Here is a 27,491-nt window from a genome sequence, read left to right on the forward strand (position 1 = left end):
GTTCTATTGCTGGTTGCCTGGCAGAAGAGACCAACTCCCACCCGGTTAAAACATCCTTTTAGCAATGAGGTCACCCCTGAGCCTCCAGGCTAAACACCCCCAGCTCCCTCAGCCTCTCCTCATAGGGTTTGTTTTTCAGGCTTCTCACCAATTTTGTCACCCTTCTCTGGACACATTCCAGCATCTCAACATCTCTCTTGGATTGAGGAGCCCAGAACTGGACACAGTACTCAAGGTGTGGCCTGACCAGTGTTGAGTACAGAGGAAGAATAACCTCCCTTGTCCTACTGGCCACACTGTTCCTGATCCAGGTCAGGATGCCATTGGCCACCTGCGCACACTGCTGGCTCAGCTCAACAAAGAGCAGAAAACCAGCAAGCCAGTGGCCTTGCAGTCACAATTAGACTCTGCCTATACTGCTGTTGTAAGACGTATTTGTTGGCCTGTAAACCACTTTCAGATGAACCAGTCTCCTCTTCCCCTTCTCCCTATCTTAAACAGCACAGCACAGGGATAAGTCCAATGCTGATCTCTGGCTGTGGCAGCCCATACACTGATAGCAGTGGGAATGCCTTTCCTAGCACTAGAAGAGCAAATCCAGGCAGCAAATTCAGAGTGGATGTGAGGAGGAAGTTGTTGAGCATGAGAGTGGTGACAGCCTGGAATGGGTTGCCCAGGGAGGTGGTTGAGACCCCATGGCTGGAGGTGTTTAAAGCCAGGCTGGATGAGGCTGTGGCCAGCCTGATCTAGGATAGGGTGTCCCTGGGCATGGCAGGGATGTTGGAACTAGATGATCCTTGTGGTCCCTTCCAACCCTGACTGATTCTATGATACTGTTATTTAAGCCAGTCTTGGCCTCAGAGAGGTCTGACTTTGCCAGGAGGCTCCTAAGGACATTGAAAGTGAATTTCTCTACCTATTTGAAAACATCCTTCACTGAAACACTCTTTGAGGGAAAGAAATCACAAACGCAGGAAGCAGCAGCTACAGTGCCACATGTTTGTTCCTATAGAAGGAATGTGATGATATCATTTTGGAATGTGCTTTCTTTCTCAGGTTTTTGTTTTGGTGGTAGGAATGTCACTTGCTTTAAAAGTAAATTGCATTCTTGGCCATCCTCTCCCTTCCCCTCCTTCCAAATTTTGCCTACAAATCATTATTCCCATCTCCTGCCATGTGTTTTTCCCAACCTGTCAGAGACCAGTCTCGTGTTACTAGCCTAACCATCTGATGTCAGGCATCCCAACAGGCAATTACTATTAGCTAGAAGCTTTCTTTCTATAGACACAAATTTCAAGGCGTTCTTTGCTATTTTAACTGGGAAGTGTTATTTAGCTGCACTTGGCATAGAGGCTCTGACCGCTTAGAACACATTCGCTTCCATCATGCTGGTATAAAACCCTAAGTGAAACCTCAGCCCTCCGAAATGAACCATAAACACTTCATGTTATCCATTTCCAGAGGAACCCAATAGTGTCCTGTTCTCCACAACTCGGCCTGAGCACCTCTGTGATGGTTTGGATGTTACCTGCCCGCCCTCCCTCCCCCCCCACTAGCACAACCTCTTTGTGACAGCTATGCCTGAGAGAGTTGATTTCTCAGTGAGCATACCCTTATAACCAGATGAGGTTTGTTAGTGGAAGTGAAGCTGGCCAAGACATGGGGATGTCCTTTGTCATGTTTTCCTATGGAACTGTCACTTTCTCCCCATGTTAACCTGATCCATATGTTATGAACTTCTACTGCAGCCCCAGTGCCCACAGCACTTCTACTGTGCTTCTATGCTTTGATTTCTGATTGTTGTTAAGACTAACTTAAGATTAATTAATGCCCTAAACAAGTCTCTCAAAGCCTACAAGGATCAGTGCTGGGCCCAGTCCTGTTTGATATCTTTACTGATGGTCAGGACCAGAGGATTGAGTCCAGTATCAGTAAGTTTGCAGATGACACCAAGCTAGGAGCTGGTGTCTAAATGTTGGAAGATAGAAGAGCTCTGCAGAAGGACCTTGACAGCCTGGATGAGTAGGCAGAGGCCAATGGGATGAGATCTAACAAGGCCAAGTGCAATGTTCTACACTTTGTCCACAACAACCCCAAGCAGTGCTACAGGCTGGGGACAGAGTGGCTGGAGAGCAGCCAGGCAGAAAATGACCTGGGGGTACTGGTGGATAGTAGCTGAACATAAGCCAGCAGTGTGCCCAGGTGGCCAAGACAGCCAATGGCATCCTGGCCTGGATAAGGAACAGTGTGGCCAGTAGGACAAGGGAGGGGAGGTATGGGCTTGATAGTAGGAGGAAGTTGTTGGCAGAGAGAGTGATTGGCATTGGAATGGGCTGCCCAGGGAGGTGGTGGAGGCACCGTCCCTGGGGGTCTTCAAGAAAAGACTGGATGAGGTACTTAGTGCTATGGTCTAGTTGATTGGTTAGGGCTGGGTGCTAGGTTGGACTGGATGATCTTGGAGGTCTCTTCCAACCTGGTTGATTCTATGATTCTATGATTCTAGACCATTCTATGATTCTACGATTTCTGTGTAAATGAGAGCTGACTCTCTACAGCAGGTGTGTGTTTCCTAGGTCATTATTCTGAGAGAAAAGCAATGTTCACATCAGTCAAACTGCAATTTTTGATCTGGATCACCATGTCTACAGCAATGAGCACAGAACCAGCAAAACTCAATTCACTGTACTTGGTCTAATGTTCTGTCTGATCTCCAGGGTCACTTCCAGCAAATGCTACTGTGGTGTTTTCTAACACAAAAGTATTTTCTTTCATTGAACATTGTTTGAGAAAATGCTACAGATCTGTAATTGGACAAAGAATCCAAATTATCTAATATAATTAAGGACACTCCAAGATCAAATGCTGACTTTGCACCAGCAAAGCCGTCACTACAAAAGAATTAAGAAGGCTGGCTGGGCAGATGTAATCCTGCAGGGATCAGCTAATACACTTTCTTAAATCTTCTATACTGGCTACAAAATGATTATGCAAAACCAGAGGCTTCCTACTGACTTAAATCAGGATTGTGTGTGGGTGTTAAGGGTGTGCCTTCACTGGAGCATTTTACATGGCCGGAGCCAGAAATCCAACTCAACAAGTCTCTGTATTCTTCAGCAATTAGGTAAACCAGCAATAAGTTCATAATTGCAGTTCCACAAGGTAATTTCATGTGCCTGGGAGATGACAATATGCATACAATTAAAAGAAGAAAGCTTTTCATCCCTGAAAACTGTGTTACTGTATACTCCAGTCTTTTTTATCTGCTGCACAGAAACAGAAGGGAGGGCAGAGGTCGCCCTGAGCAGTGTGGAGGTACCAAGAGGGGAAGAGGGAATCCTCAAGGCTGTAAATTCAATGAGTTCAGTTCATCATGAAATATGGGAACACAACTCTTTGATATGCAATTTTCAGCTTTCTTGGTTGTATGCAAGAAGCAATGTCTTGGGATAAGATTCTTACATCCAGTATAACAAATAGGGTATGAAAAAGTCCTTCTTACTCTGCCCATCTTTGAAACAACAAAGAAGCTACACTTCTGGCTTATAAACTTTCCTTTTCCCCCCAACAGTTTTAAATCTCTCTGAGGGTGGAGGTCTAATGTCAGCACATGCAATTCTATACTTTAATCATTTTTTAACTACAAGATCAAAGCAAGTAAGTTTTTCCTACTCTGGTGTCCGACACTCCATAACTTAACTATTGAATGTCAGGAAACAGCTCTTATCAATGCACTGCATTAAAGCAAACTGTTCCAGATATAATCTCACTTCACCAAGAAATGTATTAAAGGAGAAGAATATTGTACTAATCATGTGAAAATTATTAGTAGTAAAAATGAAATATAACAATCCTGCTCCTACATTTGCTCTGGGACTACTCAAGCAGTACATTGCCTAAGAAGAAACACTGTGGCAGGCATCATAACATCTTAATCTTATGTTAATGTCTAACACTTTTCTTCACTTTTCCTGCTCCCACACAAGAACCTAGAGGAATTAATACCTGGTCCCTAGCCAGACTGTGAGAGTAGTCCTCTGGGGTACTTTTGCTTTGATCACAGCACTGCAGGCACTACATCAGAAGACATCTTTTCCATCCCTAGTGTCAGTCTCTCCCTAACTGTGCCTGAATTCTGTCTGCATTTCTGGTTGTTCAGCACCACTCATGTCTCACTTCCATGCTGGGTATCACAGGAACAAAGTTTTCTGGACTGACTGCACACTTATTTGTTCTTTCCTTGACATCGCTGGGTTCGAGGTTGGGACAATAACTGCAAGATAGGATAAGATTTTCATAGAATCATAGAATCAAGCAGATTGGAAGAGACTTCCAAGATCATCCAGTCCAACTTAGCACCCAGCCCTAGACAATCAACTAGACCACAGCACTAAGTGCCTCATCCAGGCTTTTCTTGAACACCTCCAGGGATGGTGACTCCACCACCTCCCTGGGCAGCCCATTCCAATGCCAATCACTCTCTCTAGCAACAACTTCCTCCTAACATCCAGCCTAGACCTCCCCCAGCATAACCCGAGACTGTGTCCCCTTGTTCTCTTGCTGGATGCCTGGGAGAAGAGACCAACCCCCACCTGACTACAACCTCCCTTCAGGTAGTTGTAGACAGCAATGAGGTCACCCTGAGCCTCCTCTTCTCCAGGCTAAACACCCCCAGCTCCCTCAGCCTCTCCTCATAGGGCTTGTGTTCCAGGCCTCTCATCAGTCTTGTCTCCCATCTCTGGACACCTTCCAGCACCTCAACATCTCTCTTGAAATGAGGAGCCCAGAACTGGACACAGGACTCAAGGTGTGGCCTGACCAGTGCTGAGTACAGGGGAAGAATAACCTCCCTTGTCCTACTGGCCACATTGTTCCTGAGCCAGGACAGGATGCCATTGGCTCTCCTGCCCACCTGGGCACACTGCTGGCTCATCATCAGCTACTATCTACCAGCACCCTCAGGTCCCTTTCTGCCTGGCTGCTCTCAGCCACTCTGTCCCCAGGCTGTAGTGCTGCTTGATTTTCATCAGTCCTTTATACTTCTCAAGAAATTATTTCATTTATAGTTAGACATGACTTAATAATGTGTTCAGTACTGCTCAGAGAGAAGTGACATCTCTTGATTACCAGTCAAGAGGAACCTTAACAGTGTCTTACTGTGACTACAGCATAAGATCTGAGCAAAGGTTTCTGCACGTGTTCCACTTCGGGCACCTGAGCAGTCATAGAATCTTAGAATCAACCAGGTTGGAAGAGATCTCCAAGATCATCTAAGTCCAAACTAGCACCCAGCCCTATGCAGTCAACTAGACCATGGCACTAAGTGCCTCATCCAGGCTCTTCTTGAAGACCTCCAGGGACGGTGCCTCCACCAGCTCCCTGGGCAGCCCATTCCAATGCCAATCACTCTCTCTAGCAACAACTTCCTCCTAACATCCAGCCTAGACCTACCCCGGCACAACTTGAGACTGTGTCCCCTTGTTCTATTGCTGGTTGCCTGGCAGAAGAGACCAACCCCCACCTGGCTACAGCCTCCCTTCAGGTAGTTGTAGACAGTAATAAGATCACCCCTGAGCCTCCTCTTCTCCAGGCTAAACAACCCCAGCTCCCTCAGCCTCTCCTCATAGGGTTTGTGTTCCAGGCCCAGTCCTACTGTCCCTTCCCACTCAGCTGCTCTGCATGCAGAGGGATTGCTGGGCAGCATGCAAAACGCATGCATTTTCTTGTCAGGTTGAAATCCTCCCAAATGTTTCTCTGTCACAAGCTGTTCCAATTAAGAAAGCATGTAATAATATCCATAATTATATTTTACTTTGATGAGAGATCTAGGCATTTTTTTAAATGCATGTTGTATAGGGTTAGGAGAGTCTTCATTTCAATTCCTCACATAGTTTGGCACAAGTCATGTCTCCGCCCTTCGGCAGGCTCCAGGCCCTGCAGGGACATGTGCATCTTTTCTGCTGCAGCAACCCAAGCTCTAAATGCCAGAAGCCAGCAGAGTGATGTGGGGTCATTTTTTGCTGACTCACCTCAATGCTAAATCAGCCACCTCTGGCAGCTCCAATGCAAGAAGCAAAAAAGACCCCGAGTAGTCCAGGGGCTTGGATGGGAATGGGTAGTGCTGTCTTATGCTCACTTCAGAGCTGTCAGGTTCAAGCAAGCACTTGGAAGGAGATTTATATTTTGTAGATTATAATGGTAATAAGCCACAAACACAAATTCAAAGAGTAAGAGTCAACCAAACTCATGTTCTCTTTGAGTGAGATAAAATCTCTCCCTGTTACACGCCTGTCTATTGATGTGTTCCTGGATAACATGTGCAATTTTAATTAACTGAAAGTACCTGCCTTTTATATTGAACTTGGTGCTAAAAGCAAGGAAAATCATACAGCAAAAATGCCATCTTGGCTGAGTGCATCTTTCTTTTGTGCTGAGAAACTGGTATGTGCATTGCTTTCCTCTCGATCAATGCGCATCGATCAATAGATCGGTGTGTAATTAGGGACTAGAAAAACAGCCACATCGCTTGGCTAATTCTCTTGCCAAACAGGCAGAAGCATTTACAGCTATGGGGGATGCAATTATGCCTAAAATAAAGAAGAAAAAGAAGAAAGTCTAAAAAAAACACCCAAAAAACACCCCCAAAAAAAAAAATCAAACAAAAAAAAACCCAAACCAAAAAGCCTGTGGCCTTGCAGCCCAGAAAGCCAACCAGAGCCTGGGCTGCATCAGGAGAAATGTGGCCAGCAGGGCCAGGGAGGGGATTCTCCCCCTCTACTCTGCTCTGCTGAGACCCCACCTGGAGTACTGCATCCACTTCTGGAGCCTCCATTACAAGAAGGATGTGGAGATGCTGGAGCGTGTCCAGAGAAGGGCCACGAGGATGCTCAGAGGGCTGCAGCAGCTCTGCTATGAGGACAGACTGAAAGAATTGAGGCTGTGCAGTCTGGAGAAGAGGAGGCTCCCAGGTGACCTTCTTGTGGCCTTCCAGGATCTGAAGGGGGCAGACAAAAAAAATGGGGAGGAACTTTTTAGGCTCTCAGGGAGTGCCAGGACTAGGGGGAATGAAGCAAACCTGGAGGTGAGGAGATTCAGCCTGGACATGAGGAGGAAGTTGTTGAGCATGAGAGTGGTGAGAGCCTGGACTGGGTTTCCCAGGGAGGTGGTAGAGGCCCTGTCCCTGGAGGCATTTAAGGCCAGGTTGGATGAGGCTGTGGGCAGCCTGATCTAGGGTAGGGTGTCCCTGCCCATGACAGGGGGGATTGGAACTAGATGATCCTTTTGGTCCCTTCCAACCCTGACTGATTCTGTATTCTATGAAATAAATCCAACATTGTCAATACAGAACTAAAGCACATGGAAATGAGATCCTTCATGGTTATCATTTCATACTATTCTAGTGTAAAATATTTGCCTCTATTTTTAAAACTATTATGTCAAAACCACCTCCATTTAACACAGATGTAAGTAGAGGTAGAGGTATATTCTTCATATTCATCTATGTATAGCTCAAGACTGCTGTGTTTTTGTTGAATGTCTCAGGATTATTTGGTCAGTACAGATCTCTTGATCATGCTAAAAAAGACTTTTAGGCCAGGAATTCAAATTTAGACTGAACCAAATATTCAAGTAAACAGATATTTCATTAGAATGAACTTTTAATCTCCATCCAGATCCTAGTCTCAAACACTCCTTTCTGGATATCCTCTACTGTCTCTGCCCAAGGGTTTTGACATCTCACTCTCTGACACCACCCTGCTGTTTGGCTAGCAAGACACGTTGTTTCTCTAAGTAGATCAAGGATTTTGCCAAGTCCTGTTGCTTCCACTTCTGTAGCATATTTAGAATTCCTCCAGCCCTCTCTATCTCTAAATTCTTGGCCCTGCACAACTGTTTTATTTTGGCTGCTAGAAGCCCACATTAACCTACCTAGATTTTGGCTGGCAATACAGATCTTTTTTAACCATGTCTGTTTTCCCCTGGGCACATCCTTGTTTATTGAGTCTGGTGGTGGTGGAACCTGTACAGTAAAACTCAGCATATAAAGACACCATGGAAAAAATCCACCCTGAGTCTTTGGAACCAATAAAAAATGCCACAAGACAGAGCTGAGGACATGGCTTAGCCTAAGACTCAGGTTTTCCTTGTTGCTTTGTTGGGCATTTTTTTTTGAGGGTACCTGTAACTATCTACTGACTACAGCTTCTTTTTAATGTTTCCAAAATGTAAGCATATGATGCCCAATTCAAATTTACCCTGCTTGGTTGCATGCAGGTGAATGCCCACAAGCAACTGTCTGGGTAATGACAAACATGAATCAGAGACTCTGTGATTCTCTCATTAAAGCTGACTGAATTGGGCCATTGCAGCTAATAATGTCTGTTAATACATTAGTGGATTGCTGGTTTAATGCATACTAGTGGATAAATGTAGGTGTTGGTATTGGTGGTGGCAGTGATAAAAATATAGCAGTACAAACATAGGTCTTCTGTTGTAAGTCAATTCTCAAGCTAGAGAGAAGCTGGTGAGAGGCCTGGAATACAGCCCTGTGAGGAGATGCTGAGGGAGCTGGGGGTGTGCAGCCTGCAGCAGAGGAGGCTCAGGGATGACCTCATTGCTGTCTACAACTACCTGAAAGGAGGCTGTAGCCAGGTGGGGGTTGGTCTCTTCTGCCAGGCAACCAGCAACAGAACAAGGGGGACACAGTCTCAAGTTGTGCCGAGGGAGGTCTAGGCTGGATGTTAGGAGGAAGTTCTTGCCAGAGAGAGAGTGACTGGCATTGGAATGGGCTGCCCAGGGAGGTGGTGGAATCACAGAATCAAACAGGTTGGAAGATCATCCAGTTCAATCTAGCACCCAGCCTGAGACAATCAACTAGACCATGGCACTAAGTGTCAGCCAGGCTTTTCTTCAACACCTCCAGGGACAGCAACTCCATCACATTCCTGGGCAGCCCATTCCAATGCCAATCACTCTCTCTGGCAAGAACTTCCTCCTAACATCCAGCCTAGACCTGGAGGCTTTGAAGAAAAGTCTGAATGAGGCACCTAGTGGCATGGTCTAGTTAACTGGCCAGAGCTGGGTGCTAGGTTGGACTGGATGATCTTGGAGGTCTCTTCCAGCCTGGTTGATTCTATGATTCTATGTTTCAATCTATTACCTTCTCCATTGCTTGAAGTAAAATTCAGCATCAGTTTTAGTATCAAACCTTTAAGCAAAGCTCAGATAACATTTATCCCAGGACCACCTTTCCCCAGTATTATTGCCTCCTCTGGTATGTTTGGTAGAGCACTAACTTCAATAGTTGTTCCTACACACAAGATGCCCAGGATTGCTTTCAGTTCAAAGTTTGCTTTCGGTTGAAAGATGCCTCAGTGGTTAACTGAAAGAAAAAGTTCATCTTTTACTTTTTTATTATTTTTATTATTTTAAATTTAATATAAACCCCATTTTGGCTGAACTTGGAAAAAGTGACTACACAATGGGAAAGGGCAGGCCCTCCTTTTCTTTTTTTTTTCTTTTTCTCTCTGAACACAATGGCAGGATAAGGGAGGCACCGCTCCTTGCAGGGAATACACTTTAATCAAGCTGCCCAGCACCAAGTATTTGTCTTCCACCAAGCTAGATGCCAATGTTTGTTTTCTGTCTGGGAGAAGAAACAGACAACACTTTTCATTTAAAAAAAAATCTTTTGTTAGGATTAAGTTTGCTTTTCAGGCTCTCAGGGAGAGACAGGATTAGAGGGAATGGAGCAAAGCTGGAAGTGGGTAGGTTCAGACTGGACTTGAGGAGGAAGTTCTTCACCATGAGAGTGGTGAGAGCCTGGAATGGGTTGCCCAGGGAGGCAGTTGAGGCCCTGTCCCTGGAGGTATTTAAAGCCAGGATGGATGAGGCTCTGGCTTGCCTGATCTAGGATAGGGTGTTAGTGCCCATGGCAGGGAGGTTGGAACTAGATGATCCTTCCAACCCTGACTGATTCTATGATTCTTTCAGAATGAAGCAAACAGATGACCTAATTTGGAGGTTCTACTTCTTAGTGTGTGACTTAGGAGGAAAAGATGAACAAGGGTCTCCCATTAGAGTACTGCTGGAGGAGATTTAACACTTGCCTGTTCAGTTTGGTGTCCAAGAAGCATGAGACCAATCACAATGGTGTTTGACTTGACTTACTGCTTCAACCACACTACTGTTCCTGTCATATACTGCTTGATTTGAGTGGGAACTGGTGAATCCATTGCTACAACTGAAATTAGAATCATAAAATCATAGAATCAGGCAGGGTTGGAAGGGACCACAAGGATCAGCCAGTTTTCCAACACCCCTGCCATGGGCAGGATCACCCTACCCTAGATCAGGCTGGCCACAGGCTCATCCAGCCTGGCCTTAAACACCTCCAGGCATGGGGCCTCAACCACCTCCCTGGGCAACCTGCAAATTGCAGTTGTGAAGGTGGAAACCTGATTTGATTAAACACCTGTGGGCACCTGTCAAAATTACTTCTGTAAATAAACCCAGGACTTATCTTCAATCTCACAACAGTCCCATTCTCTGGTAGGCTTACACCCAGCATTGGCAGTTTTAAGGATATCTTCACAAGCCTTCAAATAAGTTTCTTTATCCTTCATTGCAAAACTTCTGATAAGTTTCTTTATCTTTCAGTACTGGGTGCCTAAAATATATGAAGATAATAAATCATAATCATAAGAAGGCCTCATCTTTCATCTAAATAATTAATTTTGAGCCTCCAAGTTTGTGCCTCAAAGATTCATAGCACAGGGAAATCAAAATGCTTATTTATTTGGAATCATCATTATATCATGGCAAATTTCCAGGACTTTGGGGCTTGCACACTTAATTTTTCACATTGTTAGCTGACAGCAAATACTAACACTTGAGGGCATCAAGTATCTTGTCCTGTCTGGATTTACCATCTGAAAACAGCAGAGATTTATTATCTCTGATCAAGTAGAAATAACAGCCAGAAGTCTCCTACTATATTCTAGGATTCATCTCCTTTAAAGTCAGATTTTCCACAATCTCCCTCCACTTAACTCCCCAAAAGCAAGGGAGGAAAGGATAAAAGGAAGGGTGAAGAGGCATAAACATGAAACCCAAGACCTCTTTCCCCTACATCACTTTGAATATCAAGGGAGAAGCCCTGTTGTCACTGAGCTGCAGGCACAAAAGATGCCAGCAGTGCAGGTCTTCCTTAGTCTTTCTGCTGGGAACCCAGGTGGTACAACATTGAAGAGGAGACAGGAGGTAGTGGAGGGCTGGAATTAACATGCCCCAAATCACTTTGTCCCAAATAAATTCCTACTTGCTTGGTGTCACACAGCCCAGAACAGCTGAAACTTGGTGGAACCTGACAATTTGTCTACAAATTACTAAAAAATACTGTAATGTTAGGCACTATGAGATGATTTCCCTTGGAATTTGTGCTACAGTGGTGCATGATCCCTGTATTGGAAACATGTCTCATTTATCATTTAAATGTTCTTAGTGTAGCTGCCTGCTACTAATTCTTTCTACTGCAAAGCCATAAAGGGCGAGTTAAGCAAGGATGAGGTGAGCAGAAGCTGAGACTTGCTCTCCTGCCTGCCTGCACTACAGAATACAGCAGAATCTACTGATAGCATGAAGCTGCTGTGGTGGCCCAGGTTCACCATGCAGTGTAGCTAATGGCCAAACCTAAATGGCCTATTGTAAGGACCTTGCAGTAATACATGGCAAAATACACACTGGACACTGTACACCTTGAGGGAGCATTGAGTGATGATAAGCATGGGATTCAATCCTTGTCCCAGAGTCATCCATGAGTGGATCAGTCCTCATTTTCATACAATCCTTGTTTATGCTACTGGCTCACTAATTACTGCTACTAAAGCAAATGGTACCATGCATGATCTTGCACATGCATTCTTAGGAACATCAACAATGTAGAGCTGCCAGGTACCTAGGTGTGTTGCAAGGAGCTGAATGCAAATATCCACACCCATCAGATGGGCATTTCACTATCCCTCTGTTTTACTTTATCAATTGCCTACCAGCTCTGCACTATTTATCTATCAGAGTTCTCATTTCTGAGCAGACTATTATGGTTATAGGCATTTTCTTATGTTAGAGGGACCAGGAGTGATGGGACTTTCATGTGCTTTTGGCCTGTGAATATCCAACTTCCTGAAATCACATTCCCTGTCCACTGCTAACAGTAGGAATTAATTTAGGTTCAAAGGTATAAGATGCAGTTCAAGATAGAATCATAGAATTAACTGGGTTGGAAGAGAGGCTATCAAGGAGTGACAAGAGTAGGGGGAATGGAGAAAAGCTGGAAGGGGGTAGGTTCAGACTGGATGTGAGGAGGAAGTTCTTTGCATGAGAGTGGTGAGAGCCTGGAATGGGTTGCCCAGGGAGGTGGTAGAGGCCCCATGGCTGGAGGTGTTTAAGGCCAGGCTGGATGAGGCTGTGTCCAGCCTGATCTAGGGTAGGGTGTCTGTGCCCATGGCAGGGGGGTTGGAAAACTGGCTGATCCTTGTGGTCCCTTCCAACCCTGACTGATTCCATGATTCTATGATTCTAACTCCAACACATTTTATTTAAATCAAAACAGTTGAAGTCAAACATTCCATCATTCACTAGTCATGCTTTTGCCTTTTATTTCTTCTGTCTTGTGAGAAAGTGTTCTTCTTCCACACAGACCTTTTAAAACACTTCTAATTTACTAGCCTGTTGCCTCTGTTTGGGAAGTGCAACAAAACATCTGGAGAAATAGAGATTTATTTTCTATAGACTGGAAATCTTTTTTTTCCCCAGTCAGCTCTGTTACTGAGTCAGCTATCCATGTGCACTGTCAAAGGAAGTAATGCAAGTTGTCCAAACAAAAACTGAGGGAGCACAAATCAACAGGAGAGAAAATTGTGTTTCTTTTGAGCCACCAGCAAAAACAAACCTATCAACAACGTAAAATGAAACAGGGCTCACTGCAGACTTGCAGATTCCCTGTACTATATTGGTGACATCTAAGTTGCATGTCTGCTCCACAGCTCCTCTCTCTTTAACTCAAGTAGTATCAGCCTTCTCAGCAAATCTGCTTGCAGACACTACTGCATTGATTTCCATCTGATACATGCTTTAAAAGCTTTCTTCCCAACCTCAAGGATTAACTGCTCCCCTTTTTTAACAGAACTTTGGATTCTGAAGCGTGCTGAAGAAAACAATCGTAGCAAAGAAGCACCACATCTCTTGCATACTCTCCCCTGATCATTGGGCATTCAAAGATCTACAAGCAGCTGTTAATGTAACGTTATGGATGTTTAGCAGGACTTCCTGTATCTAATGAACATAGCTCTTTCAGTGAGGAGACAAAGTGCAATGCTGTCCTAGGAAAATAAAAACGATGTAACATTCAGTCAGGAATGCACTTACTACATGGCTCGGAATGGAGAATTGATCTCATGCTTCTTGTAACAAAGATCTCATCTGTAGTCCCCATGAACTGCAGGCACTGGCACAGCTTCGGAATGAGCGCGACGATCCTGCTCCCAAAAGGGACTGATGAGGAGAGATGTTCCAGGAACTATTTGATACAGGCAGCACAATCCAAAATGCCATTTATAGAGTGAAAAAATTAAAAGACAGCCATCTTAAGTAAAATACTTATGTGTTTAAGACTGCCAAGAGCATCAACTAACTGACAGTGAAAATAAAGGCTGTTTAAGAACTCCTATAAACACAGTGTTCCTGGATTTGATATAGGCAGAGTGGGTGGACAGATGTTTTAGTGTGAGCATGGCACATGGGGAAAAAGGGTTACAGAATCACAGAATTTCTCAGATTGGAAAAGACCTTCAAGATCATCCAGCCCAAGCATTAGTTTCACGCTGACAAGTCCTTGACTAAACCAAATCCCTCAGTACAACATCTAATCACTATGAATCGCTCTGGCTGGAAAGGATCACCAGGATCAGGTTAATTTGTTTTATGCTGCTCTCGTCTTGATTTTAAGAGGAATTTCACATGCAGGCCCTGCTACTCATTTCTCTAGCTTTGTTGCACACAGAATGCATCAGAAGCAAAATGTAAAGTCATGAGGTGACCTTGGTGGTGTCGGAAACAGAGAGGATATAAGTAACACAGGCAGTTTGTAAGAGAAGCTTTCAGCATCTTTTGCCAAACATCCGACTTGTGACAACAGTGTAAGGGAGTAAAATTGTACCTGGAGTCCTGCTTCATCAATACTATAAAATGAACCCAAGGTAAAATGGGTGTTGCTCAATCCAAATGCCAAACATCGCTGCCTGCAATACAAGACAAATGTTTATTGGCTTAACTTTGAAGCAGCAGTAAATGCTCTTCTATTCAATTAGATAAACAAATACAGGACTGAGTATATAATAGGATCCTTTCAAGTAAATTATGCTTCCTAACTCATGTGTAAAAGAAAAATTACTTTTCATATTTATATTCCTGTAAAATAAGAAACCATCAAGGTTCTCCTTCTGTTATATTCCAAATATTAAAAAAATATAAAAATAAAGAAGGTTTAAATAATGTCCATTTTATGATGTGAGCAAAGCAATGAAATATAGCCAGGCTGACATTCCAGCTTTCCTTCTCATTATGAGAGAGCAGGAGAAAAAGTTCTCTGTTCTGTTCTCCTTTACAGTAGCACAAATCCCCAGGAACTCCACCGACTTCAGTTGGTTATTTTGGATTTATGGCAGACTGAAAGAGATTAGAATTTGGTCACACATGAATGAAGAGCTGAGCATCCACATTCACTCTAAACACACTTTCCTCTCTTATGTACACAGACCAGCAATGCTGTCCTTAGCTAAGTCAGACTATGTGCTATTGGCTTACCTGATTGCCTAGAGATATTTGTACAAGTACTAAAAAGGATGTCTCAGTCAAGGAAGCAGTTACTTACATCTTCCAGCGAACGCATCTACATCTGCGCCCAGAGAGAACTGCATTCTCTGCAAGATCAGGGAGTTAGGCAAAAGGCTGAACTGCATGCACACAGCATGCATCCAGTGATGAGAACCACCTGTTTGTGAGTCTGTTCTATTGTTTCTTCCAAAGACTGGCTTTGAGCCATGCCAGTCTCTCATATAGATATATCAGCATACATGGATTGTATATCTTCAAAATACCAAGTCAAAATCTATAGTGGTTATTGTTGGGCACTGTGGTTAAAACATATAATTTCTGATCTTGACGAAGGAGAATATTTTGTTCATACAATCTGCTTCAGTATGAGGATCTCAGATCTTGTCTCAGCAAAACCATAATGCAGTGTATAGCTCCCTAGCAATTTAAAAGCAATGATATCCCTTGCACTGCACAAACCAATTTCATAAAATCATAGAATCAACCAGGTTGGAAGAGACCTCCAAGATCACCCAGCCCAACCTAGCACCCAGCCCCAGACAATCAACCAGACCATGGCATTAAGTGCCTCAGCCAGGATTTTCTTCAACACTTCCAGGGATGGCGACTCCACCACCTCCCTGGGCAGCCCATTCTAATGCCAATCACTCTCTCTGACAACAACTTCCTCCTAACATCCAGCCTACACCTCCCGTGGCACAACTTGAGACTGTGTCCCCTTGTTGTCTTGCTGGTTGCCTGGCAGAAGAGGCCAACCCCCACCTGGCTACAGCCTCCCTTCAGGTAGTTGTAGATAATAATGAAGGCACCCCTGAGTCTCCTCTTCTACAGAAGCTCATGCTCCATGCCTTGTTCATCGTCTTCATCTAAGACAAACAGATAGCCAAACAGTGCCCTTCCTCTAGTCTTGACACCTACCATGATTAAATACATCTGCCTCTTTCATTCTTCAGGCTTCCTATTGAAGTGGTTGCAGGCAAGGAAGAGACATTAAGACAGGGAGCAATGAAAAAGAAGGTGAAAATATGCTGCTTCACCAGATGAGCAGAGATTAGGGTTAGATACCCCTGGGCTCAGTTTTACTGTGAGCATACTAATGTCCAGATCTCCAACTGAAATGCTCTAGAAACCTCTGCAGCCTCTGAGAGCACAGTGCAAAATAATAAATCCAGGAAGACAGTTCCCAAATAGGAAAAATGGGCAAGGGTTGATTTTTGTGGGGTTTCTGTGGGTTTTTTTGCTGAACTAAAACAAAGGAATTGAAAATGTCTAATTATGCAGAACATTTACACCACTCCTGAGTTAGAATCAACCAACCAGGTTGGAAGAGACCTCCAAGATCATCCAGTCCAACCTAGCACCCAGCCCTAGACAAGCAACTAGACCATGGCACTAAGTGCCTCAGCCAGGCTTTTCTTGAAGACCCCCAGGGATGGTGCCTCCACCACCTCCCTGGGCAGCCCATTCCAATGGCAATCACTCTCTCTGTGAAGAACTTCCTCCTAACATCCAGCCTATACCTACCCTGGCACAACTTGAGACTGTGTCCCCTTGTTCTATTGCTGCTTGCCTGGCAGAAGAGGCCACCCCCCACCTGGCTACAATGCCCCTTCAGGTAGTTGTAGACAGTAATAAGATCACCCCTGAGCCTCCTCTTCTCCAGGCTAAACACCCCCAGCTCCCTCAACCTCTCCTCACAGAATTTGTGCTCCAGGCCCCTCACCAGCTTTATTGCCCTTCTCTGGACATGTTCCAGCACCTCAACATCTCTCTTGAATTGAGGGGCCCAGAACTGGACACAGCACTCAAGGTGTGGCCTGACCAGTGCTGAGTACAGGGGAAGAATAACCCTCCTTGTCCTACTGGCCACACTGTTCCTGATGCAGGCCAGGATGCCATTGGCTCTCTTGGCCACCTGGGCACACTGCTGGCTCATCTTCAGCTTACTGTCTATCAGTATCCCCAGGTCCCTTTCCTCCTGGCTGCTCTCCAGCCACTCAGTCCCCAACCTGTAGTGCTGCTTGGGGTTGTTGTGGCCAAAGTGCAGAACCCTGCACTTGGCCTTGTTAAATCTCATCCCATTGGCCTCTGCCCACCCATCCAGCCTGTCCAGGTCCCTCTGCAGGGCTCTCCTACCTTCCAACAGATCAACACCTGCTCCTAGCTTGGTGTCATCTGCAAACTTACTGATGCTGGACTCAATGCCCTCGTCCAGGTCATCAATAAAGATGCCTGGACACTTTCCTGTGCAACCTGATCTAGGTGAACCTATTTTAGCAGGGGCATTGAACTAGATCATCCCTAGGGGTCCTTTCCACCCCCTACCATTCTGTGGTTCTGAGATTTAGCATCTTTGGAGCAGATTTTACTGTAACATTTTTAAAACACCTCTTCACCCTTTCAGTCTGACATTGCATTTTCTGCCATACAGGTGCCTAACGCTATGATTGCACCTGGCAATCCAGAAATTGGAATGGGCTGCCCAGAGAGGTGGTGGAGTTGCTGTCCCTGGAGCTGTTCAAGGCAAGGTTGGACGTGGCACTTGGTGCCATGGTCTAGCCTTGAGCTCTGTGGTAAAGGGTTGGACTTGATGACCTGTGAGGTCTCTTCCAACCCTGATAATACTGTGATACTGTGAAATTGCATGCAATGACTTAAGGGCATAAATCTAAAAGACAGTCTCAAAACTAGAGAGAGACTAAAGTGACCTAAACCAAATTCCCACCTCTGCTACCTGTTTCCTTGAATCACAATCCTCACATTCAAGTAAAGACTAGGAAATGCTTAGGGTTGCTCTGGAGATAGTCTGGTATGGAGATGAAAATGTGCCTGGAAATGAGTTAATGAAGAGCTTCTCTCCCTGGCAGCAGAGTTCATTACTGCTTGTGGAGTGCTCTACCATACAATGGGCTACATAAGTGCCCAGATTAATTACAAACAGAAACTATCTCCTGGAAAGCCTGATGCTACTTCTTACAAATCAGGTTAACAAACACCATACACTGCTCTTTTCCCTCCCTTGCCCAGGGTATTTTCTTTAGTTATTTTTTGTTCCCCCATCTACTGTTGGAACTCTGAATACTTCATAGCTTCCTTTCTGGTTCTCATCTCTATACTTTAAGCAGAGGTTCCAGACCAATGTGACGAATACCAAGTTGATGTGGTAAATATGACTGTCTTAGCTTGAGAACCACCTCTGTGTAGCTAGATTCTTGAACCTGACTGATCCAGATATTGCACTGAATGTGTTATGATGGAAAGAGACTGAAGAATTAGAGAATTCTTGGGTTCTGCCAGAAAAAAAGAAATCAGCTCCAGCAAGGACACACACCCAACACCCGTGGATGATGTTGTACATTGCAATGGTTACTGAGCCTAGCCCTAGCGAGCCGGGGGGCCACCAGGCCCCCCGGGCTTTGAAATCCTCCACCAATTCACCCAGTGCACACCATGGGGACTCACCAGAGATGCCAGGCAGAGGATCCCTTGGCCCACAATGGGCCTAACTTGGAGCTTCTAGCTTTGCTGGGGCAGAATATAAAGGGGAGTGGGCAGGGAGGGCAAAGTGGCCACACCTGGGGTGGGAGGAGACTCCAATAGCCTGCTAATAGAAAATGGCATCACCTGGTGGCAACACATCTGATGTGTTACAATAGGCAATTAATTAAATGGTGATTAATTAACTACAAGCATAGCAGATGACAGCAGTATCTGTAATCAAAGCTGATTACATTGTGCCCAGATCAAATAGTACAATGAAGATATGTACTTGAACAAATAATGCTGGCTAAAGCACATCATTTGATTTATCTGCTGAAGGAGGCAATGCAGTGACTGACAAAATATCCTCTGTGTTAAAAGAGGAGGTGCTCAAAAAAAGCCTGGCTGAGGCACTTAGTGCCATGGTCTGGTTGATTGGACAGGGCTGGGTGATAGGTTGGACTGGATGATCTTGGAGGTCTCTTCCAGCCTGCTTGATGCTATGATTTATTAAAACCAAAAAGTTATCAAGGCTTCAAATCCAAGCATTCAAAAGTTATGAAATGTCAATGCCAACAATTTCTTAGAGTCCAGTGTAAAATGTCTAAGATTTTCTTTTTCTGAACAGTTCTGTTTCAGTCACAGTCTGAAATATAAAATCATTGATTAGCATTTTCAGACCTGTGACTCTTATGGAGAGCCAATCTCTTAAAGACCCAAATTCTAAATTTCCAGTGAGCTCTCAACAACAAAGCAGCTCAGCTGCTTCCAAGTTACTGTTAAATTACCTCAACTCAGTGGCCCAATCCTTATACTGCTTCCTGGCTTCTGCTCTCCAATACTGAAATCTTGCTGTCCTGTATTTCCAGCCCACATCTCATGCTGCCAGAGCACTCCCAGTCTCCATTCTTCATGCTGCCCTTCAATCACAAGTGCTCTTTGATGAAAAGTTTTACCCCCTTGAACTAAGTTGTGAAGAATTTACATTGTCCCTCCTCAGAACTCTCCTCCAACTTTCTTCTAACCACAAGAATCTCACAAAAACATTTAGGCTGTTTTGTTCTGTGTTTTGATACCAATGAGCACAACACAGTTCTGGATTCCTAAGAACGGCTGCAATACAAATAAATATGAAAATGATACAGAATGTCTAATAAAGAAGAAGCAGGAAAATCCCAGTTGGGTCTCCTTACCTTTCTATTTCATAAATCATAGATACATGCATTCATATTCAAATATAGAACCATAGAATAATAGAATGAGCCAGGTTGGAAGAGAACTTCAAGATCATCCAGTCCAACCTAGAACCCAGCCCTACACAATCTACCAGACCATGGCACTAAGTGCCTCATCCAGGCTTTGCTTTAACACCTCCAGGGACGGTGACTTTACCACCTCCCTGGGCAGCCCATTCCAATGCCAATCATTCTCCCTGGCAAGAACTTCCTCCTAACATCCAGCCTATACTTCCCCCAGCACAACTTGAGACTGTGTCCCCTTGTTCTATTGCTGTTGCCTGGCAAAAGAGACTAAACCCACCTGGCTACAGCCTCCCTTCAGGTAACTGTAGACAGCAATGAGGTCACCCCTGAGCCTCCTCTTCTACAGGCTAAACCTCTCCAGCTTCCTCAGCCTCTCTTCACAGGGCTATGTTCCAGGTCCTTCATCAGCTTTGTAACCCTTCTCTGGACACATTTGAGTATCTCAACATCTCTCTTGAATTGGGGAGCCCAGAACTGGACACAGGACTCAAGGTGTGGCCTGGCCATTGTTGAGTACAAGGGCAGAATAACCTCTCTTGTCCTACTGGCCACACTGTCAGAATAAAAGCCAGGGACCTGTTCCCTATATCTGATGGGAAAAAAACAGCCAACCAACCAACCAAACAAAATCAAACTAAAAAACCCCAAACCAATGATTTCCAACTATTTTTTTTTTTCCTTTGGAATGTCTCAATTTTCAATTTACTGAACAGAAACACTTCATACAGACAAATTTTCAATTAAATTCCTTTGGAAAACAGGCAAGCTTCCACTGGAGCCTTGCCAGCCCTGGCTTCTGAGCAGCCCAGCTGGTAGGTAGTCTCCTGAGGACCAGGGCTTCCAGCTCCCACAGATTCAACAAATCTTACTAGGCAAACTGCCTGAAGGCTGCAGACCCTTGGGATTATAATGCCTGCAATCCAGGACAGGCTACCAGGCATAGCACAGTGTCATGGTGACTGGAGAGCTCAGAGATACCAGGGTGACAATTAGAGCCATGGCCCACATTCAAGTATCCAACTGCTCATGCTCCAGTAGCTTTTACAGACAATTTCAAACTATTGGAACATCAAAATTCCCTGAGAAATGAAAATACTTTTCTCCTTCCAGCTCTATTGCATACAGATGGGGGGGGAAAAAAGCAGATTATTCTTATTCCTTTACTCTCCTTCAGTTGTTCCTTATGGCTGTGTGCTAGTCTTATTTGTTCCTTTGTGTGTATTAGTTTGCAGCTCTTGGGGAAGACACCATTTTTTTTCTATCTGTATTTAAATAGTTTATAGCATAATGAGATCCAGATTGTAGCTGTACATGGTAGTGTAATACAAATAACAAGGTGTTATAATTTTCTTTTTTCCCCTCATTAAAGAGGAGTTTATTGAAAAATCAAAGTCTTCTCTCTAATCATTTTCACTCTTCTAGCTGTAGGCAACATTTGTTGGATAGTAATTAAACTAATCTGAAAGCATCTAAATTTTGCATGCATATTGTTTCATCTTCTTTTTCCCCGACTGTGTTTGTTCTTCCCCCATCTGAAAGGCTAGAAATCAATTTACTTTCCATCCTGTCACCTTCCTCTCTCCATTTTATACCATATCACAAGTTGTCATATCACATTATGAACATCTTATGCCATATTAGTGATATATTCATGTCAAAGAGCTTTTTTACCTCCACTATTTTTAGAGAGATTGATTTTACATTTAATGATATCTAGATCTATATTTATACTGAATATATTTCAATTATGTTTCTTGCCACATTTAGATCCAGGATTTTAATAACGATACACACTGGGGAAAGAGCTTCATTTTAGCCTTTCATTTCATAGAGTTGAATAATTTTAAATAATATTGAATTATGTTGAATAATTTCATGTTGAGATACTGGAATGTGTCCAGAGAAGGGCAACAAAGCTGGTCAGAGGCCTGGAGCACAGCCCTGTGAGGAGAGATTGAGGGAGCTGGCGGTGTGCAGCCTGGAGGAGGCTCAGGGCTGACCTCATTGCTCAACTACCTGAAGGGAGGCTGTAGCCAGGTGGGGTTGGTCTCTTCTGCCAGGCAACCAGCAACAGAACAAGGGGACACAGTCTCAAAGTGTGCTAGGTGAGGTCTAGGCTGGATGTTAGGAGGAAATTCTTCACAGAGAGAGTGATTGGCATTGGAATGGGCTGCCCAGGGAGGTGGTGGAGTTGCCATTCCTGGAGGTGTTCAAGAAAAGCCTGGCTGAGGCCCTTAGTGCCATGGTCTAGTTGATTGGATATGGCTGGGTGCTAGGTTGTAGTGGATGATCTTGGAGGTCTCTTCCAACCTGGTTGATTCTATGATTCTATGATAAGGTACATACATGGACAAATTCCAGTTCTTTTGAGACATTATGGAATTCTACTAGACAGGTGACTGCCACTATGGTGTTTTCTCATTCAGAGACATGCTGAAGTTCTTCTGAAAACAGGAGGAGCTAGTGAAAACATCAAAGGGCAACAAACTGAAATATTCTTTTAAGTTGGAGTGGTGCACATCAGCAGCACCACACATCATTCCCATCTTGCTCATGCTGTCAGTCCTCACAAATCAAATTCTGCAAACCCATACGTGAATAATTACTCTTGAGTTCTTCAGACTGAGGCTCTTCATGTGATCAACTGATAGCGAATAAAACTGTTTGCACATAACATTATGTACTGCACTGTGGACCTCTAACTTCATAGTTTGTAATAGAAATTTAAATGAGTTTAAAAAAAGTCTCTTAGAAATGTTACTACTAAAATAAAACCAAATTTCTCTAGGGCTCCATTTACAATTGCATAAGCACGATTCTTGACTTTCATGAACGTAGCCAAGGTGGTTATGCCCCAGAACTGAATAATAATTAGAAGCCAGATATTGGCAGCTTCAGGCTTGCTTTTCCACAGGAGCCTAAGGGGTAAACTTTAGCAGGCAAACTTCACAACAGCCACTTCATTATGGAAAGGCACTCAAAACTAACATGTCTGTGGCAATGCAAAGTTGGCCCACATGAAGAGCACAAGCTTTCTTGTTGCCAACTGTAAGGATTCCTAACATGAGATTACAAAGCATGCTGGATTTTTGACATTTTCATCTATCTATCTCAGAGAGCCATTATAGCAAAGGAGTCTGACTTTCTTGATACCCTTATGTGACCTTAGAAAAAACAGCATGTGGCTGAGGGAGCTGAGGAGTAGAAGGAAGTTCTGGCAGTCGTTTCCATGCAGAAGAAAATGGCTCTGCAGGGGTCCCAGCTGTCTGCTTCCCAATGAGGCTGAATAGGGGAAGCAGCTGGATCCTGAGTCAGCCAGCACCCACTGGCTTCAGCAGCCGCTGCTGGTTTTCTTTTGCCCAGAGCTGGGGATTCAGGTTATCTGTCACCCCAACATCAAAGCTTTTTACTATAGATATGGCATCACCTTGGCACAGGAGCTATGCTTAACACTAGGTTTGCTTTATCTTGTACTTCCTGGTGAGTTTTTTTCTGCAGTTATGAAAGTCAGAAACAGTTCTCTAAAAATTGAAAGCTAAAAATTGCAAGTCAACATGCCTCTAAGTTGACAAAGCTTTCATGCCTACAGTATCTCAGTAACTACAGTATTCACAAATATCATAAGAAATGTAAGTAGTCATATTCTGCAATATACTAAGGAGATAAAAAAGGCTCAGTACTTCAGGATTTCTGTTCATGAGCAACAGCATGTCAGAAGAGCAACATGAGCCTTGTAAGGACTGACTGAATTTGAAAGTACATACAGAAAATCACTATGAAAAATGTGTTGCCTAACTGTGCATGAATGAACTCAGAAGCTTACAAGATCACAGATCACAGGATACCAGGGGCTGGAAGGGACCCAAAGAGATCAAGTCTAACCCTCCTGCCAGAGCAGGACCATACAATCTAGCTTAGGCACTTTGCTAAGCTCCAGCAGGAAGAGAGAAGTACTGCAAGGGACATTCCTGGGTGCCAACTCGCGGTTAAACAGGGCGACCTGAACAGATGGGACAGGGCAGGTGGCAGAGGCTTGTCCTTACTCCCTTTACATCCATACTTGGGTGCACAGGTGGAGGAGGCAAGAGGGAGACCTCAGCTCCCAGGTCACTGTGAGCAGGAGCACGGCAGCAGCACCAGGCTTGCATGGGAAACATTTCTCATCATGTCTCAAAGCAAACAGCAATAAAACAAACTGCTAATGATAATTCAACCTGACTTTCTGCAGAGTACATACACAAGGACTGTGATTGAGGGGAAGCAAAGGACCATGTTGTTGGAAACTTCAAGCTCAAGAGTATTTTTTTAAAAGAACAACAATAAAAAAGTATGTTTGGATATTTTGCTAATAAAGGTTACTCACAACCTAACAGAGAGCAAACACTGCTTTGAAGGAAAGAGAAGTCTGTTAAACAAAGGATGCTGCCCTGAAGAAAGAATTCCTTTTTAGCACTGATGTTAACATTTCATTTTTTATGAGAAATCCCAGTGAATCTTCCCTTCAGACTCTTCAGCTCCAGACAGGATGCTTCTTTCCTCCTCTCTGTCTGCTTCCTTACTTCAATGATCTTCCTTTCCACGAAAGAAACAAGCTTTTTACTCATGCTTTTTGCTTTATTAGACTGTTTATCACACTACTACACAAACTGTTCTCAGATCCATTAGAGTCTGTGCAGGCAAAACATCTAAATTTTAGTATTTTACAACAGGAGATCAGCAGCTCCTGGAAACTATAAAGAAACCACTCAATTAAGAACCTTGTATCTGTTATTTTAAATGGCAAGAAAACAACATATGAGTCTGATACCCCCCCTTCTAAGGAAGATAAATTAATTTATTAAATGTAGTTATAGGCAACCTGTCACTCTGACACCTCCCTGGTTTTTGGGCAGTCAAATTAACAAAGACTTTTACAAAGGAAGATGTGATAGCACAAGGCAGTTGGTTAATTGAAGTATATCATTGGTAGCTATTTCAATTAGCTGTGTATTAGTAAATGTGGATAGTGCTCCAAATAGTTACTAGAAGTGAGCAATCCAGGATGAATGACATTTGGGGTGTAAGAAGTTTGGTAACTAATAATCTAGGGACAGAATCATAGAAATTAAAATGATATTTTATGGAGTAGTGGTAATTGAAACGAAAAGATTTTGCAAGCAGTTAAACGTAAACTAAAGTTTAAGTATCAAAACCATCTCACTGAAACTTACAGACACAAACACAATACTTAAGCAATTTGGAATCATGAGGGATACCAGGGATGTCAAATAACACATAAGAGAGTAGGTCAGAGATCTACTAGCTGATATCAGAGGATACAAATCCATACAGGGCAGCACTGAGCATATACCTGATTCTTCAATGTCACAGAATCAACCAGGTTGGAAGAGACCTTCAACATCATCCAGTTGCTCCAGTGGAAGTGATGCATACACAGTGGGCACGTTTGCCCTGGTAGGACTTTATGTGTCAAAACAGCTCTTCTGCTCCTGGAGATGAGATGCTGAGCAGCACCTCTGTATTGTATCCTCTTGTACTTGTTGCAAAGCCACTGCATGTAGAGCCAGGTCAGAGCCACTGCACCAGTCAGCAGTGTAAGGAAGCAGAAAAGCAGGAATGCATCTCACCTATCCAAAAGTAAGTTAATCTCCTTTGTTACAATCCACTGGAATAAGTGGGAACTGAAGAGCATTTCCTTCCTAGAAGTGTTCCTGGGCTAGCTAAGGCAAAGTCAGTTGCTTCACAGGGTATCTAGGCCTTAATGTAGAACTGTAATGAAATCTAGGTGCAGCTGCTCAACACTAGTCCCGCTAGGCAGGATTTATTTTCCTATGTATTTTCTCACTCAGCTTTCACCTGTAAAGCAGTAACACTAAGGCAGCTCCTCACTCTCAGCCTGTTAAATCCTTAGTTCAGCTGGCTTATTCACAAAGATCTTCTTCCAATAAAGAAGTCTACAACTTTCAAATGCAGTGATTACACTAGAGCACCCTGAAATGTGTATTCCTGTGACACTGCCCTCAGCTGTCCCAGGTACATTAGCGAGATAGGTCTGTGACAAATCACAACCCCATAAGCATCCCACCTAAGACTAAGAATGGAACAAGCAATCCATCACATGCTATGACACGTTATCCAAAACACACACACACTCAAAACCTTAAAGCGGTGTCAGAATGTTTATTGAAGAGGACAATCTAACTGGCTGAACCAACCTGGGTACCCGGTAACTTTTAACATAAGCAAACATAGATACTATAAACTTGCTGTACATGGAAACTGTGTTTATACTTAAACTGGACTTGGAAGATTGAAATAATTTAATAGAAAAATATAGTGTTAAGTTTCCAGGAGCATTAAAATGACCTCAAGATCATTTCAAAAGCAGAAATATAGGACCATACCAAATGATGCAAATAAAGTCAACTAAATAAAGTCAGCTAATAAAGTACATTTTGTTGCCTATTTGTTATAATAGCTTTGCAAATATACTTTAAAAAAACCCCACACTTTACTGACCAATCAAGTAATTTTATTACTGACATTATCAGAACTGATGGTAAGCATTCTACAATGTAAGTGCTGCCTCATTTACTTCTTAGTGAACTTTCTAACTGCTACATGCAGTCTTTCAGCCAGACTGCTAAGATTCTTACTACCACATAAAGAGATAATAAACTTTCTTAGTAATGCAGTAGAAGGAGATTACTAGAGAAAAAAAAACAACAACAACAAAAAACACAGATACAAGTAGAATTGAATCATAAAATCAGTCAGGTTTGGAAGGGACCACAAGGATCATCTAGTTCCAAATCCCCGTCATGGGCAGGGACACCCTACCCTAGATCAGGCTGCCCACAGCCTCATCCAGTCTGGCCTTAAACACCTCCAGCCATGGGGCCTCAAGCACCTCCCTGGGCAACCCAGTCCAGGCTCTCACCACTCTCATGCTCAACAACTTCCTCCTCACGTCCAGGCTTTGCTCCATTCCCCCCTAGTCCTCTCACTCCCTGACAGCCTAAAAAGTCCCTGCCCAGCTTTTTTTGTAGGCCCCCTTCAGATACTGGAAGGCCACAAGAAGGTCACCTCAGAGCTTCCTCTTCTCCAGACTCAACAATCTCAACTCTTTCAGTCTGTCCTCATAGCAGAGCTGCTCCAGCCCTCTGAGCATCCTCATGGCCCTTCTCTGGTCACGCTCCAGCATGTCCACATCTCTCTTGTAATAGAGGATCCAGAACTGGATGCAGTTCTCCAGGTGGGGTCTCACCAGAGTGGAGCAGAGGGAAAGAACCACCTCCTTCAATCTGCTGGCCATACTTCTGATGCAGCTCAGGCTCTGGTTGGCTTTCTGGGCTGCAAGTGCACACTGCTGGCTCATGTTGAGCTTCTCGTCCAGCAGCACCCTCATGTCCCTCTCCTCAGGGCTGTTCTCCAGCCTGTATTGGTGCTCGGGATCGCCTCGACCCAGATGCAGGACCTTGTACTAGGTCTTGTTGAACCTCATGAATTTGGCTTGTGCCCACCTGTCCAGTCTGTCCAGGTAATTTCAGATTTATTCTCAGCACCACTTTTTTGCTCCCTAACAGTCATTATCAAGAACATTAGAACTTCCAGAGGAAACTAACCTTACATAGTGATGACCAAACTCCTACAAAAATCAGGATACAGTTAAATCTAACAGCAATTTGAAAAACAAGTAAGTAAAAAATAGGTAATAACTTTCAAACTTTGTTGTCAAAAACAGCAGGAGAAGTCTCATGGAGCTACATTTATTCTTCTGCCAGAGGCTTAGTGCATGGCCATGGCTGAAAGGGTTCTGAAACAATGGAATACACTCCTCATAGAGTATCACAGTATCAT

General features: G+C 43.8%; 2 long non-coding RNA genes across 3 annotated transcripts in view; both read right to left on the minus strand.

The window, feature by feature from the left end:
* Window positions 1-18,435, minus strand: part of LOC135184571 (uncharacterized) — a 37,956-nt gene extending 19,521 nt beyond the window's left edge. Inside the window, exons 1-3 of one of the 2 annotated variants that reach the window (XR_010306102.1) lie at window positions 18,352-18,435; window positions 14,213-14,721; window positions 13,423-13,532 (exon numbers count right to left, since the gene is read on the minus strand). This is a non-coding gene — a long non-coding RNA (uncharacterized LOC135184571). Of the gene's footprint in view, window positions 1-13,422; window positions 13,574-14,212; window positions 14,722-18,351 lie in introns of both variants that reach the window. The other variant, XR_010306107.1, reaches the window with a different exon arrangement.
* LOC135180447 (uncharacterized) lies at window positions 9,188-10,234 on the minus strand. Its single transcript, XR_010304436.1, has 2 exons — window positions 10,107-10,234; window positions 9,188-9,379 (listed from the first exon to the last, which is right to left on the minus strand). It is a non-coding gene; the product is annotated as an uncharacterized LOC135180447 (long non-coding RNA).
* Window positions 18,436-27,491: the final 9,056 nt, after the last annotated feature.

This window comes from Pogoniulus pusillus, chromosome 1 (genome assembly GCF_015220805.1).
Source record: "Pogoniulus pusillus isolate bPogPus1 chromosome 1, bPogPus1.pri, whole genome shotgun sequence".
NCBI classification, from domain to species: Eukaryota; Metazoa; Chordata; class Aves; order Piciformes; family Lybiidae; genus Pogoniulus; species Pogoniulus pusillus.